The 17,376-nt window shown below is 34.0% G+C and overlaps 1 long non-coding RNA gene across 3 annotated transcripts; it reads left to right on the top strand.

Moving 5' to 3' along the window:
• LOC107829405 (uncharacterized) lies at positions 1-16,549 on the top strand. 3 transcript variants are annotated; one of them, XR_012704302.1, is made up of 9 exons: positions 9-448; positions 6,878-6,926; positions 8,533-8,757; positions 9,652-9,937; positions 10,016-10,200; positions 10,347-12,940; positions 13,181-13,279; positions 13,363-13,726; positions 16,320-16,549. It is a non-coding gene; the product is annotated as an uncharacterized LOC107829405 (long non-coding RNA). The 3 variants fall into 3 exon arrangements; XR_001657920.2 differs by having other exon boundaries at positions 1-448; positions 6,878-8,757; positions 10,016-10,116; XR_001657919.2 differs by having other exon boundaries at positions 1-448; positions 6,878-8,757.
• The last annotated feature ends 827 nt before the right edge of the window (positions 16,550-17,376 follow it).

Below are 17,376 nucleotides of genomic sequence, written 5' to 3'. Positions count from 1 at the left end.
TAATGAAAATTATGTGGTAATTATTCCCTCCTTTTTTTCCTCAACAACTCCACCCATATTCCCCAAATTAATCAAAAAAACCCTATAATCTGTCAATCCAGTGTTATCCCAAAACACGTACACCAGATTCAGCAAAGAGGATGCAAAGAATCACGAACAAATAGGCCCTCACTGCAACTTCCCGCTACTCCATCGGCGAGTTCTAGCGATTGATTTAACACTATATATATAGAGGGCAAAACTCAACGAAAAATCACAAAATGATTTGGTCTTCTTGTTGTACGCAACTTATAATTTGTGTGCTTTGTGGTGAATCTGTGTCAACGATAATAGCTGGGTGTCAACGCTAATAGCTGGGTTTTGTTATTTGCTATGCTTATACTTGATTTGTGGGTTCTGTCAATGCAGTTTATACGATTTGGTCTTCTTGTTGTGCATTCTCGTCAAGGTAAACTCAAGTTACTAAATTTGTAGTTGTAATTATTGTGAAATTGGGCTTTTTGTTTTCTCTATGCTTTTCCAAGTCGACGCCTTCCAGATTTATATGATAATTGTTCTGTTTCTAGTATATTTCTTGCAATTCTTCAATGCACAGAACCAACTGCTTTCCATCAAAGTTGTTGTTTTCCCCATCTTCTGCTGTCTCTGCCATTTTATGCTTCTTATTATAATGCACGATAGGTAAAATTTTTGGATTCTTAATCTGTTATAGTTTGCGAGAGAGGTCTTATACGCATTGCAGCTAGTAATTCTTATAAGGGGATTCAGAATTTACACATAATTCAAACTGTTATATATGTACAAAAAATTTGTCTCCTATTTGCACATTATAATTTTTCGGCGTAGCGAATTCAATTGAATTATTTGATACATGTGGCTCTGCATTGCCTGTATGAAAAAAAGAGTAAAATTATATTTGTTTCAGAAGGTGTTCTTTGCCCAATGTTGGAATCAGATATTTTGCCATTCTTCTTCATCTTGCCTATATAGCGTACACCAACCTATTCAGTGGCAGAAAATTATTATTAATAATAAGTGTGCTCTGTACAAGTTCATCAAAGAGAACTCAAAGATTAAGAAACTTAAATCCTGATTGACTTAATTGTGACTACCAAGATTTCATTACTTTCTATGCTAGAGTGAGAGAACAATTTAATTATCACATAGAGTCAAAAAAATAAAACTATACCTAACTTCCTGGGAAAGTTCTTTTCCCATCCGGCTTGCCCATTACCAACTCCTCTATGACCAATCCATTTCCATAGGTCCTCAATAAAGAAGACTTAGTCGCTTCATTTTCCTCCACCTCGTGTGATTCATTCTTTTTATTTTGTTCAACCTCTGTAACTGTTTTTCCATCATGTTGATTTTTCTTGTTCTTCTTTTTCTTAGTATCCCTGAAAGTTTTAGTGGAAAAATAAGACTTCTTACTAGTAAAAGTAATAGAGTTTGATAAAAGATAACAAACATAACACAAGGAAGCTGGCCAGAATCTAGAAGAACATGTAATTGGATAAAACTTAAACCTAGATGACGCCTTTAGTTATGCAAATAACAATCCAGATTCCCCACAAAGCATATCAGCCATTAACTTTATTCTTTTCTATTCTAGACTACACTAGATCAGAACTTGCTTTTCACCAGTTGACCTCAGAACATATTTAGTTTTACCTACTGAAAGTGACTCATTATTAGTGATTAGCCTTTGCATGCTCTGAATTGTTGTTTGATCTATTTTCATGAGCCATGAATCAACGCCAAAATCATAGCGCATATTGCTCCCAAGTAGTATCTTTTTCACTAATTACTTGCTTTTCTTCACTCCATATAAACCAATCCAACACTCAGATAACTTGTAAAATGAGATTGTCATCATTGAACGTAGTACTTCTAAGAATGGAGGAGGAAAATAGACTTTAAGCCTGTCAATATATTTTATTTCCTTACTATATAAAGTTTAAAATTACTTTTTACACGACTTACCATCACTAATCACAATAAATAAGTAGTAACTATATATCCTTCAAGATTCTTGAATCAATGTTACCCACGCAGTTCTGTTACTATTTTCATTTCAATGCTCATATACGTTGCACATGAAAAGCAGTTTAGTAGCTTATAAATTTATTATGGTAGCATTTCGTTATAAAGTATACAATGTTTTTGATTGAGGATAAAATGGGTATTCAATTTTTATGGCCATTTTGGTAAATCAAATTTGACGTTAGGAGCTTCATACTTTTAGTATAAATAGTTTTAGGATACGTGCATTGCGCGTGAATCCTATCTAAATGAAAACAAATTATTTGAAAAAGTAGATAAATATTATATGAAAATTGTGTTTGACTAAGAAATAAAAGTGAAGGAGAAAATGTAAACTCCTGAAAATTACAAATGTCTATCCTATTTAACTAACTCAATAAAGAAAGAAACTTTACCTCATAAAAGGTAATCAGTTATCTCGGTTAATATATTCAACTTGAAATTTATCTCAGTTTAATCATTTTAATACTTAGACATTACAAATTATCATGCTTCCTTTTTAGTTTTAGTTAGAACACATAGCCTTTGAATATTTAAGAGCTTTTTCGAAAAATATTCTTGAAGAGTTATATGTTTTAATGTATTCATAAGTTCATTCTAGAAGACATAACATGTCAGCTAACTTACAAGATTCTTTTTTTTCCCTTCTGGCGAGCAAATGCGACTTGTTCTTGTTCTTTAACTAATACAAAATACTATGTAAATTATTTTTAATATTTTAAAATATTGTGTTTGTGGGTTATCTCAATATTAAAAAATTAATTATATTATAATCATGTCTAGTGTAAAATAAATTTTTAAAGAGTAAAAAAATAAATAATGTTTTACTAAGAGGTTTTTTGTTTTAAATATAATATAATTCTTTGATAAGTTTTCCCGTAATATAGGAGTTATTGATGATCCATAAGTTGTTTTAACATATATATATATATATATATATATATATATATTACACATGCACCAGATTATGGTACCTGATAAGAAATGGATGGAACTTGTTCATGACTGACTTGGTAATGCTTACAAGCTTGGGGTGGAGAGCTTTTTGGATTTTGCTTTTACAAGATTAAGTGAAGCGCGTGTAATACGCTGTCCATGTATTAAATGTTGTAACACATCTTTGGGAACACATGAGATGGTTAAGTCACATTTAATAGTACATGAAATAATTCAAAATTATACTTTTTGGTATCACCACGGGGAAAAGTTAGGTGAGCCACAATCAACTCCAGAAGATGTAGAAGATGATGACATTGAAGAAGCTGGTGGTGAGGATGAAATACATGGGATCCTAAGAGATTTATACCCTGATTTTGATGCAGACAATACGATCACTAATGGTGATGATTTTCTTGAGATGGAGCCAAATCTTGAAGCAAAATTTTTTTATAGGCTTTTAAAGGATTTTGAGCAACCATTGTACCAAAATTCAAAAGTTTCTAAAGTTTCTACTATGGTTAAATTGCTTCATATCAAAAGTATTGTGCGTTGGAGTCATGAGTCATTTACAATGTTATTGAAAATGTTGAAGGAAGATCTATTACCTGACGAATCAAACTTGCCAGATTTATATTACGAGGCAAAGAAGATAATCCGGGATCTTGGACTTTCTTATAGGAAGATTGATGCTTGTAAGATAATTGTATGTTATATTGGAAGGATGACAAGTTTCTTGAATCTTGCAAAGTTTGTGGAGCGTCTAGATGGAAAGAGGATAAACATAGTGGAGAAACTATATTTAAGAGTGGGAAAAAGATAGCGCACAAGATTTTACGTTATTTTTCCTTAAAGCCAAGACCCCAAAGATTATTTATGTCCTCAAAGATATCATCTTTAATGACATGGAATCATGACAAAAGAGTTGACGATGGAATAATGAGGCACCCAGCTGACTCAATAGCATGGAAAAAGTTTGATGAACTTCACCAATCTTTCGCCGATGAACCTCGTAATATTCGACTTGGACTTGCTAGTGATGGTTTTCAACCATTTGGAAGTTCTAGAACTCCGTATAGCATTTGGCTTGTTGTACTTATTCCTTATAATTTACCACCTTGGCTATGTATGAAGAAAGAGAATTTTATTTTGTCGATGCTTATTCTTGGTCCTGAAAGTCCAGGAGACGCAATTGATGTTTTTCTTCAGCCTTTGATGGATGAATTAAAGGAATTATGTGAATCTGGAGTGGAGACCTTTGATGTATCAACTAAACAAAACTTTATGTTGCACGCAACGTTATTATAGACCATTAATGACTTTACGGCTTATGCAAACTTATCTGGATGGAGTACAAAAGGAAAATTGGCTTGCCTATGTTGCAATAAAGAAACATCCTCAATTAGGTTAAAAATGGTAAAAAGCAGTGTTATATGGGTCATAGGCGCTTTCTTCCTCTTAATCACAAGTGTAGGAATGATAAAGAGTCATTTGATGGCACTAAGGAGCGAACACCACCACCCAAAATTTTATCCGGTCAGGATATACTTGATCAAGTGGTTGATTTAGATGGTTTACCACTAACAAAGGATCCAAAGAAAAAGATTAAAATATCACATGAGAGTAGGGGTGATAATTGGAATAAGACGAGTATTTTCTTTGATCTTCCCTATTGGAAAACTCTATTGTTGCGACATAATTTAGATGTGATGCATATTGAGAAAAATGTATGTGACAATATTTTGGGGACAATCTTAAATGTCAAAGGAAAAATCAAAGATACCATAAAATCTCCATTGGATTTGCAAACAATGAACATAAGGAAAGAATTGCATCCAATTAAAAATGGGGATAAATATGAGCTACCAACAGCATGTTACACGTTATCTCCGGAAGAGAAAAATAAATTTCTCAGATTCCTAAATAACTTAAAGGTACCAGATGGATATTCATCAAATATATCTTAGTGTGTCAACACTAAAGATCGCAAATTTTCAGGCCTAAAAGGTCATGATTGCCATGTTCTTCTTCAATATTTACTTCCACTTGATATACGTGGTATGCTTTGCGAATCTGTACGTGAACCTCTTATTGAGTTGTCTTTATTTTTCTACTTGATTGGAGCAAAATGTTAAAGAATGGATGAGTTAGAACAGATAGCAGCGCAAATTCCTATAACTCTGTGCAAGTTAGAAAAGGTATTCCTTCCTTTATTTTTTGATGTAATGGTGCACTTGCCGATTCATTTAGCTAATGAAGCTATGATTGTTGGACCTATTCAATATTGATGGATGTATCCAGTGGAGCGATGGCTATACTTTTTGAAATCTTTAGTTGGCAATAGGGCTTGCCCAGAAGGTTCTATCGCGGAGGGATATTTGGCAACTGAATGTTTGACTCTATGCTCAAGGTACTTGCATACAATGGAAATAAAGTTTAATCGCCTTGAGCGGAATTATGATGGTGGTGTTATTGAATCTGATGGAGGTTTAACAATTTTTTCTCAATCTGGAAAAGAATTAAGAGATGGAAAATTGGACAAACTTAATCCAGATGAATTAGAGCAAGCACATATTTATATTTTGAAGAACTGTGACGAAATTCAACCATTTCTCGAGTAAGTATTGATTCGACATAATAATTCACATATACTTTATCCATGATTTCAATTAAAATGATATTTTATTCTTTAATTTTTTTGTAGAGAGTTTTCAGAAATTCCAGGTGATACCTCTCAAAAACATTCAGATAGGGAGTTCATTAGTTGGTTAAAAAAAAAGTTAGTACTAGTTATATATTATTGCTATTTTTAAAACATAATTTTTTATATAGTATTTGCTAATTAAATTATATAATTGATTTTGATAGGTTGTAGAATTGTACAAATGTGATTACTGTAAGAAAATGAAAGATTTGCTTACTTTGTCACGTGGTCCCCTGCCATATGTGAAACGTCTCAAAGGTTACATTATTAATGGATATAGGTTTCATGTGGAAGACTATGACAAGGGTTTGAGAACTCAAAATTGCCGGGTGGTTGTAGTTGGTGAGACAGACGAAGAGAATAAAAATATTGATTATTATGGAGAACTCACTGAGATTCTTGAATTGCAATTTATTGGAGGAAAAAGAGTGATCTTGTTTAGATGTATGTGGTTTGATGTGTATGACCAAGAAAATGAAGTTAAAATGGATGAATATGGCTTTGTGAGTGTTAATTCTTAGCGATTATTGAAAACTAATGAGCCATTTGTATTAGCAAACCAAGCATTACAAGTATTTTATGTCGATGATCCTTCAAATAAAGGCTGACATGTTGTAAGAAAAGTTTTGCCTCGTGATACTTTTGACATTTTGCAAGAAAAGGATGATGATTTGGAGAATTTAGAGAATTCTACACAAATGAAAAGGAAAAGAACTCATGAAGGTTTTTAACCTTTATAGTGGTTGCTGTTAATATTTATTTCATTCGGCCTCTTGCTTCTTGCTTTTCTAGGCATAACTCGTTTACAGTACGTCAAAATTTGGCTAATAACTTGAGAAAAGAAGTTTTCTGATTTAGTTTTTATGCATCACTTTTACTTGGTATGCATTTTCAATATTTGCTTGTAATGTGAGTGTTGTTTGTATGCCCTCTCTGAAAGCTTTCCTTAGGATTTTGATCTTTCGCTGACTTGTTGACTACATAATAGAGAGCTTTATTCTGTGCGTATTCTGTACTAGCAATTTTAATGTTGATTCTCTGAAGAATCTTATTGCTGTAGAGACATGTCTTTATTCTAACTTTATGGTTTCTGTTTCTTTGCCTTCCTATATCTCACCTACATCTTCATATCTTCATTCTTCTTTGTTACTTTTCTCTCTGAAATGAAAAGGATTTGTTGCATGTTATTTTCAGAAATTGGTCTAAGCTTGTAGGTCGCACCTCCAAGATCTGGACAACTCCGGTGAGCATTGCTTGCGTTTCCATGGTCTTGCTTTATTGCTATCAGTAGTTGTTTTGAATATAGTTTTATCTAAATTTTGGTACATGTTAGTAATTATACCTGATTTACATTAATAATTGTACCTGATTTACACACTCATTATCGCTTTGATTAATTTTTTCTTAAGGTATCAAAAGTGATTGTAATTTTGAAGTGGACTTTGCACTCATGTGTTTGATGATATGTCTAAGTCATCTTCTTTGGAGTATTCTGTTGTCCTCCTCCTATTAGGGGTACAATAGTGAAATCTCTAGGAGCGTTTGAGCAAGGACTCTTTTAGAAGAAAGTATTATCTTTCTTTGAGCATTTTGGGGCCAATTTACCATCTTCCACACACTAAAGATGTAGGGTATGATTGTTAGTTACATATTATTGATGTTATTTTTTTTCTTTGTTTGGTAGGTTGTTCTACCTTATTCCTTTGAAATTGCAGAATAGTAAGAGTACACGAATAATCCAGTGTAGTATTAATGGCCGCTTTGCGCACTATCCCTTTTTTGTTCTTATAGACTTAATTAATCACCTGAGAAAATCTGAGGAACATCTTGATACTGAAAATACTGTAAAAATTACGGATGATATAATAGACTCCCTTCGACCTTTTTGTTTTTCCTTTGTAATTGGAATACTACAAGCTTGAATTTCTTTTGATTTCTTATGCATTGCACTTAGAAATATACTTTCTCTGTGAAAAATATTCCTCCTTGTTATTCATTTGATGGGATCCATTGCAGGCGATGGTCTTTCCTCATGATTCTATTATAAATTTCTTCATCTTAAAGTCGGTGATTCATTTGCTTTGATTTTGCTTCTTCCAGACCTATTTCCAAGTCAAAAGAGGAAAAATTTGCCTCCTTTTCGCTTAAGAGTTGATAGAAAATGTGGTTCCATCAAATTTCTTTTACAAGTTTATTTAATTGAGAGATTTCTTCTATTGTATCATATTTAGATCTTGGATTGTATTCATGTACAATGACTGAACTTCTGTATAGGGTGATAATAGCATAAAGATAAGCTTAGCTTAAATAGCTGGTGACCATACGAGATATAGCCTACATTCCGAGTTTCTTTGCCTTGTACGTTGTGAAAATTGCCTTTTCCCCTCTCCTATGTGTTATTTTGAGCTTAAATTTTTCTGCTCCTCATATCTCAAGGATGTATTGGAGGTTTCTTAAAATAGTTCTGTAGATTTTATCTTTTGCTAACTCAGGAGTATAAAAATAATTTTGCTTTTAACAAATTATGGCAAATTTTAGTGCCCTTTTTTGTGTTTCCAGAGCATTTTTTTCTTTGTTGTAGTGACATTTATTTTAAGTGTATTTGTGTCATGCCATAAACATAGTAGACTTAGAGTTTAAATAGAAATGAGAGTTTGGGTGTACGAGCATGGGTAGTTTTGAATTGTCAATCCAGATTAAATTCATACTTTAGTCTTAGGATGTAATGTCAACGGCTGTAAAACACGTGTATTTCCCCTTTACCCAATAAACAAAGAAGTAGTTTTATCAATATACCTCATTTAAATCCTAAACTAGATAGCATTTGATTGTCAATTTCTATTATATAGAAAAATCAACAGATTTGGGTGAAGCTCTAGGCCTCTATCCGGTCTAGATGACAAATAGACAGTCGAAATTCATCAGCTGAAGCTCGGTAAGCTTTTCCTATTAGCTTTTGTGTTGCTAATTCTATTTATTCATAGCAAAACGATTTTCAATATCAGGCTAAGAATTGCTAGGTGTTCCACAAGAAGACATCACTCATTGAGGCTCCACCTTTCTTGCCTTCTCTGGTGAGTGACAATTGAGTTTTATCCTTTTGCTTTATTATCATAAATTTTGGCTATTGGATGTGCTCTGTCTTCTGCTTTGAGTGAATTGAATTGTAAAGTAGTCCCTTCCATCGACTTGCAAGGGAAAATAGAAAGTGAAAATAAGTAAATGGGGGTATTAAAGTTGGTATTAATGTATTGCAATTATTGTGTTTGAGGAATTACATGTATTAACAAATGTGTTGTTGCACTATTCAAATTTTCTGTATTTTATTAGGATGCTTTCGTGTTTCATGTTCTAATCCCGTCTCAAAATAAAATTTTGGGGTCAGATTTTTCATAATTTTCATCTGCTTGAGAGTAAATCATGAAAGTTAGATCTTTGCTCTAATTCTATGTAGTACTGATGATTTTAGCTAATCTGTGCCATATAATGAGATTGGTCGATTTTCGGTGAAATTGAATATCTTTCTACTCCTGTCCTGTTTTAGAAAATAATGCAGTTAGATCGCTGGAAGGCAATATGGTGAAAAAGCTACCTTAAAAGTAGCTTGTTGTAGTTGGAATAGCCTATGTAGCAACTTTGACATGTTGCTAATGTGTTGTTGCACTATTCAAATTCTCTGCTTATTGAATGTTGAATGCATGTGGTTAGTTTTTTGCTAATGGTTATGCACGTGTAAAAGAAAAATAATGGGTAAAGTTATTATCTTTACTTTAATATGTGATACTATTTATGGTTGGATACTAACTGGGGTTTTGACTTCAGGTTCATATAGTAGTCTATTTTGGGTATATCAGGAAACTTAACAAGATGGAATTTTTGAATGGTGCCTGTGTATGTAAAAGAGATCTACTATTTGCTTTGACTTTTCTTCTCAGCTAACAATTACTCCATACTTTTATTTATTTTAGGTTGACATGAATCCATCAAAGTCTGAAATGGGAGCAACTTCAATGAATGTACATCATGCATATATTCAACCTGGTGCTTTAGTAAGGGGAAGAGGACACAACTTTGGATCTTTGGGATCTGTAAAAATAAGTATTAGAAAGAGAACTCTTATTGGCCAAAGTAAAAATCACAACTCAACAGCTTTTGAGTAGAATAAGCTTGAACATACTGATAATCTTGTGCCCCCTGGTTTCGCTTCGATGGAAGACGATGCTCCCCTTGCTCAAGACGCTGAAGCGAAGCAAGGTCTCTTAAGTTTTATTTTTTTTTGTTTCTTATTAAACCGGTATTGATTTTATGTTTCACATAAATCAAAATTTGCAGAAACAGGAGGAGCTTTGAAGAATGTAAATCTTGCATACATTCAACCTGCATCTTTAGCAAGGGGATGATGGCAAAGCTTTCGATCTTTGGGCTCTGCAAAAGTAAATGTTGGCAAAAAAATCTATTTGGAGAGATTAAAAATTACAACTTAGGGGCTTCTAAGCAGAATAAGCTAGCACATAATAGTAATAATCTTATGCCTCCTAGTTTCGATCCGATGGAAGATGATGTTTTTCTCTCTCAAGAAGATGAAATGATGCAAGGCATCAAGTTTAATATTTTTTTATTATATAATTGGAATTTAATTTATGTTAAAAATTAAAATTTGCAGATCTATGTGAATCTGAAAACCCAAAAAAAGGTGAGAGGAAAGAATAGGAATAAAGATGTTGCGGGACTCAAACCTCGAGAAAAGTTTAGAGTCAATTTTACCATAATCGGATTGTTGGGAAGCATCAAGCCTCATTTTTGAGACACTTGGGTATATTAGTTCGTGATCGTAATATGTGTCCATTGCAAGTACATTCATGGAAGGACATTGCAAAAGATAACACATGTGGCGAGCTGTTACGATAAAGCAATATTTTAATTGAAAGTACTTGAAATTTTTGTTACCGTTCTCACTCTGTTTATGGTCTATGTTAGATATGTTGTTGGTGGCTGGAAATTTTTGTTAAAGTAGTTCTAATCAATGCTAATTCCACAAATGATCTGTTGCATTTTACATTCAATTAGTTTCACTGCATCCCTTGTCGGGATCACTTGTATTATCCAGATTTGTGGTGATGAGCTGAAGAAGCCACAATCATTATATCCTTTGTGTTGTGTATGATTAATGAAAATGCATTGTACAAGCTGTAGCACCTTATGATCCACTGCAAATGCTCTGTAAAATATGACATCTTTATACCAAGAGTTGTGCACATGAGTGAGTTTGCATAGTTTGCTGCATATCTCTTATGAGTTTGAGCAAAATTTTGAGACCAACTTTGTTCGATAGCCTTCCTGGTATATGAGGGTAATGAAGTACACTGAGATTTTAGTCCATAATGCACTCATCGATCCCATTTTTGAACACCAAAATCCCATGTCATAGCTGATCATTCAGCACCTGGCAGTAGTTATTCTTGTTGAGTAATTCTTCTGGTGTGAGAGTTAAGGTGCATTTTATTGACACAATGGTATGATGCCCCTTATGTATTATTGACACAAAGGTATGATGCCCCTAAGTGCAGATGTTTCTCCCTTAGAAAGTCCCAAATGGTTCCTATTGTACTAGAAATTATCAAGACAATACAATTTCTGAACTTGTAGACATCAGAAAATGCTAGGATATAAGCATACAATATTCCAAATGAAACAAGTTTGGGCAGGCATGAAGAGAATCTTTACTCACCATTATTCCTTTGACCTGAGTGTTAATGTGACCCCTTTCAGAGTCACCTAGAAGCTTGGACAAACCAAAATCAGAAACTTTTGCGTTTAGGCGTTCATCTAGCAAGATGTTGTTGGACTTGATGTTTCTGTGTATGATAGGAGTATTAACAAGGTCATGAAGATACTGCAAACCTCGGGCTACTCCAAGGGCTATATTCAATCTCCTTATCCAATCTAACCTGATCCCAGTCTTGCCTACAAGTACAAATCCAATTACTTTTTCCAGAGGCACATTCCCCTTTTGGCAAAGTTATAATGATCTAGTTTTAAGGAATCAATAAGAAGGAAAAATCTAAGGTGCTAGTCAAGGAGTATGTTTCTTATTCTCTAGATAGAACTCTATAAGAAGCAAAACTATTGGAGATTTTAGTGTTCCTTGCCCTAATTACATGTTCCTGATCTCATGGAAAATGGTTCAGCACTTCCACTCCTAATTTTAAATATTGGTTTCTTGTTAATGACACCATCTATAGTATTTTGCAACAACTAATCGTAATTACTTCTTGGACTTCCCAGAATGTAGGTAACAGGTAATACAACAAACACCTCTATAGTTTTCTCACAATAATGGTGTTAGTGAATTATTACATATATTGTAATGTTTTGTTGTAAAGCTGCAACCTTTAGTGCAAGTTTTTTGTGTATCTCTTAGTCTGTAAGGTCACATTCAATGTCAAAACTTCTGCTTGATTACATTTGTTAAGTGACTAACATGAAGGCTCTCCATAGTTTCTCAATGTGTACCTAGCACAGTGACACCTGCTTCTACATTACCCTTCTGCACGGGGTATTTGGGTCTGGAGGGGAATTAGTTTGATTCTTTGCATAGGATTTGATTATAAGTTACTGCTTCAAATAATGTTATGACTTATGAGGGTTAGGCTAAAAAGGGAAGAGAATGTTACATTTGATTACGTGGAACATATTTATTATTTCTTCTTGAAATCCAAGAATTTGCATACTGGAAGCTGGGTTTATAGCACTGTAAAGTACTAGAGCTTATTGGTTGTTGACTTTTCTGTTGCCTCTTATAGAATGTTTGATCACAATAAGTCGTTTTCTGTATATATTATTGGCGTGTAGTTTCTAAGGCATGTTGTTGCTCTAAGCTCTACGTAATTTAGAAAATGCTTTACTTATGAATCTTTGTGAATGCTGAAGATCCTAGGTCTTAAGAAATATCACTGAAAATAGACACATTTTGTTTGAAACAGTAAAAACTATCTTTAGTTTACATGAAATTTTTTACTTTCTTGATTAATGATTTTGCAAAATATTTAGGAAAAATTTGACAGTGATGACATGAATCATCAAAGAGATCATGTGTTAAATCATATGAGAAAGTTATCAAACAATTGAAGAGGATCATTGCACAAGTATGTGAAGTTTAAGCCATTGCATGAAGCACTAAAAGATGTCCCGGATGAGGTAGACAAGAGTGATTGGGAATGGTTGGTCAAGGAACATTTTTTAAGTGAAAAATTTAAGGTAAGACTTCATAACTACTTTTAACTTCTTATTGTTGTAAGTAATATCTCATGATTTCAATGGATTGTTCTTAATAGAGGAAATAAGTATGAGAAACCCGATCAATAGGTCTAAGTTTAGAATGCCTAATCATACGGGTAGCAAGCCGATTAGAGAAATTATCAACGAACTAGTAAGTGCACAGTGCAATCCTATAAAAAAAATAGTGTCTTTGTTTGACTTGTTTATTTAAATGTGAAGGGAGGCAAAGACGGTAATCCACCGAATATGGCGACTATCTTCTTTGAGACTCACAAGAAAAATGACATGCTTGTAGAACCTGAAGCTGGTGAAAAATATGTATGCTTATTGATGAACTTCATTTTACATCCTTCATTTTATTTTGATGTATTTTATTATTTTAATTTTTCTTGTATTTATAGGCTGAGATACAAGAACTAGTACAATCTGAGTTGTCTCTTACGAATATCGAGGTAGTAGAAAGATGCTTCGGACCTTAAAACAAGAGTCACATGGTTGAATTAGGGGGTGATATAACCACTAAGGAGTTGAAAGACGGTAGCTCCTCAAAGGCTACAATACTAGCTGAGCTGAATGCAGTTTGAAAAGAAAAAGAATCACTACAGACCGAGCTGAATACAACTAAAAAAGAAAAAGAATCACTAGAAATACGTATGGACGACATAGATTCTAAGTATGCACATATTATCAGCTTACTGGGTGATCAGCCTTCATTAGCACCATCTTCAAGTCAACAAAGTACAAGCTGAAATTATTATTTAACAGGTTCGTAAGCTTTCTACCAGCTATGGCCTTATAAATATCCTTAAATAAATTTAGTGAAGTGTTTTGTTGTTAGTTAAATAAACTACTGACCTTGACATATGTATAGTTACTCTAATATTGAAATACAATTAGATATGTGCATCTCAGATTCATTGTTTGAACGTATGACATTATTTGAGATTTGAGGCCCAGATCTGTTTTCCGTTGCTTGCACAGATAGCCAAATCCTTTTTGCAAAATGTTGATCAATGTGCAGGTTAGTGACAATGAAATAGTAAAATATCTGGGTGGCATTGATGTGCAGGGTGCAAATGTACTTAGAAATTAAAGTTTTTCTGAGAAACTACACCAGAAAATAGGCAATAACAAGAAAATAAGGAGGAAAAATACGAAACGCTCTTTGCGGAGAGGGAAGGGAAGGGTGTATGAAGTTATTGAAATCAACTGATACTTTACAGAAAGTAAAAGTTAAGCCACCAACCAGACTAAAGTAGTCATCCAAAAACATTATAGCATGATCGTCCTGTCCAGTACTTTATTTGAAAGTACGTATAACTCTTTCCCTCCTAAGTAACTATGACATAGATACTCAAAACATCTCATTAGCTGTTACAGTTAGGTGCAATGCAGAAAAATGAGAGACTGCAAAATGCAAAAGGGAACTTCAGAAGGTGTAAATTGAAAAGTAATTGGTCATCAAAACTCAAAACGAGGTCTACAAGCTATTCATGACATACTCAATAACCAGTAAAAATTGCTGCACCCACAAGATGCAATTATACAAAATTCATTGGACCACATTTTGTGCAAAAATAGTCTTACTTAATGCAGAGATGACTTAAAGAGAAAACTCATGAAACTTCCTTCGTTGAGATTTTAATGTCATTTCTATTGGCTTTCCATTCCTGCTGCTCCATTTTTCCTCCCAGTAGTTCTTGCATATGTAGGAAAGAATAGTTCTGCCCTACATACTGTTGAGTAAGTTTACTGTACAACAACGAACCAGTAAACTATATTTGTGATCATTTTTGTGTGTCATCTCTCTTCTTCCCCTTGAAACCTTTGCCTGTATTCCATATTGGTTTGGTGTAATAGCATGTTGCATTGGTATTTATTCCAATTTGTATCCAATGTGATTGAATTGTATTGCCAAAGACTGTATAGCAAGTTTTCTGCCCAGCATTGTTCAATGGTGATGCTTATCTAAGCAAAGCAACACATACTGAACTAACCATCCAAATTGAGTTCATTAAATGCTAGTGTAACTCTCCCCATACTGTGATACAAGAACTGGTACAATCTGATAAAGCTTAATATTCAGGAGTCATTTTATTGGGTTGGAGGGGAGGGGGGGGGGGGGGACAAAACTGTTGTCATGAAAAGAGGACAACATTTTCTTCTACTTGCATGAAAGAAACTTCCAAAAAGAACAATACCCCAACATGACAACTCATTGAAAATGGAAGAAAGTGTAAAAGGGCTCTCTTCTTTTGTTATATTTTGATCAATACTTACTGTGCAACTTTTTTCTACCTTTGTTTACAGAAGCCCTATTTTTCTTCATTTTCCAGACCCCTTCTACCCTTCATATTGTTCACTAAGTGTTTTTAAGAACAACAACAAGCTTTGATAAATTAGAAGTAATCATTACTACTACACTAAATAGAGTGGAAAAACATGCACAAAATATGGATGCGGCTCAACCACAATTTTCTGTCAAATCTATTCCACGTAACTGGTTTGATCTAGTAGGAATTTAAACTAGTTGCAGGTATTGATGCACTACAGAATGGAAGGAATGCAGCTTAGTAAAGGTCATAAAAAAGGCACGAAACACTAATATCATAGAAGTTCAGGATCTGGGTGGAGGAAACATGTATGGACTAGGATACACTTTGAGAAGTGCATGTAGTCACTTTAAGTAATTAAGAAGATGAAGCAGCCTCACTTAAATGCATCAGAATCTCTTCAATGAAGATTTCTTAATCTCCATTGCATTAGTGTTGCCTTTTTGAAGGTGCACACGAATTGAGTCCCCATAAAATTTGTAGATCTTTCAATTCTTGGAAATGGGTGGTAAGGATAATGGTGATATGAGGCTACAACACAGAAATGATGGTGATACATCCTTTAATTGCACTACTTCAATGCCCAATGTTGACCCTTTTAGTGATTCTGGTTGATATCCACTTTTGTCATTGAATCAAAAGGAGAGTTTTAATGGATCCTCAGTTGTCTGTTGTCTGCCAGTTTATTGAAATGCAGAAATGGTACTTGTATACAGGCTGCTGCTGGCAGCTCATACTACAATTTATATGTGTCTCTTGGCCTACTCTGCAGACATTTATAGATACAGGAAAGAGAAGACCAGTTTAGAGGGTGAATGCTCATTCTCATTGCATATGCATACTGATTGATAGAAAATATAATTGTAAAAAAGGTGGATTTAGTAATGTAGTTGTAAGAAGCACTAATTGTTCATAGTATTTTGAGATGCTCTTCGCTTCGTGGTTTTACATTTTACTGTGTCGTAGCAACTTATCAATCTTAAATCCTGATTTCTTACTCAACTAATATGATCTTTTTTTAACAGATCTGATAAAGGCCCTAAAGTTTGAAGAATCTTCCATAAAGATAGTTCCGAGCAAGTTGAAGTAGCTACAATTGTTGAAGAACAAGGACAATCTATTAAGTTTTATTAGGAGTTGTAGTCGTCATCCGTACAAACTACTATTTTACTTTCTCTTTAATTTTTTGTTTTCTTTAAGGAATTGAAAACATGGATCATGCAATTTGAATGTAATATTAGTGCTACTTTGATTAGTTCTCTATCTATAATTAAAAAGATGTTTTATGTTAATATTGACTTCATTCTTTGTATGATTTCGAATGCGTGTAATATATTTATTACTTAAAAGTTCACATTCGCAAAGGGAAATTTTGGTTTTTAAAAAGTACGTTGTTAAAAGTACATACAATTAACGAAATGGAATTTCGGTCGCCATACACTAACAACGATTAAAAATAATTACCGTTAGTGAAGGTTTTAACGACTGGGACGACATATAACGATGGGAAAATCCTCTCGCTAATCTTGGTATAACGACTGGATTCCTTGCCATCATTAAAAGAGTTTTTACGACGGGATAAAAATCCGGTCATTTATCTTTATTGACGGAGGCACTAACAACCGGCGACGACCAATTTTTATCCCATCGTAATTGACTGATAACGACCGGTTTTGGAGTTTTAAAGACCGAATTTCCCATCGCTAAAGACCTATTTTCCTGTAGTGTCCGTACCCAACAATCGAACCTCCCTTATCTCAAACCACCCGACTAGCGATCGATACCGTCTACCATATAATTCCTCATAGGGAGCCATCTGGATGCTAGACTGGTAACTGATGTTGTAGGCAAACTCCCTAATGACAAGAACCGATCCTAAGAACTTCCAAAGCCAATAACACATGCTCGAAGCATATCCTTCAAAATCTGAATAGTACGCTCGGACTATCCATCCGTTTGAGGATGAAATGTTGTGCTCAACTCGACCCGCGTACCCAGCTTACGCTGTACTGCCCTCCAAAAATGCGAGATAAACTGTGTACCTTGATCAGAAATGATAGACACGGGCACACCATGAAGACG

Source organism: Nicotiana tabacum, chromosome 21, assembly GCF_000715075.1.
Source record: "Nicotiana tabacum cultivar K326 chromosome 21, ASM71507v2, whole genome shotgun sequence".
NCBI classification, from domain to species: domain Eukaryota; kingdom Viridiplantae; phylum Streptophyta; class Magnoliopsida; order Solanales; family Solanaceae; genus Nicotiana; species Nicotiana tabacum.
This window is presented reverse-complemented; position numbering and strand designations above follow the sequence as displayed.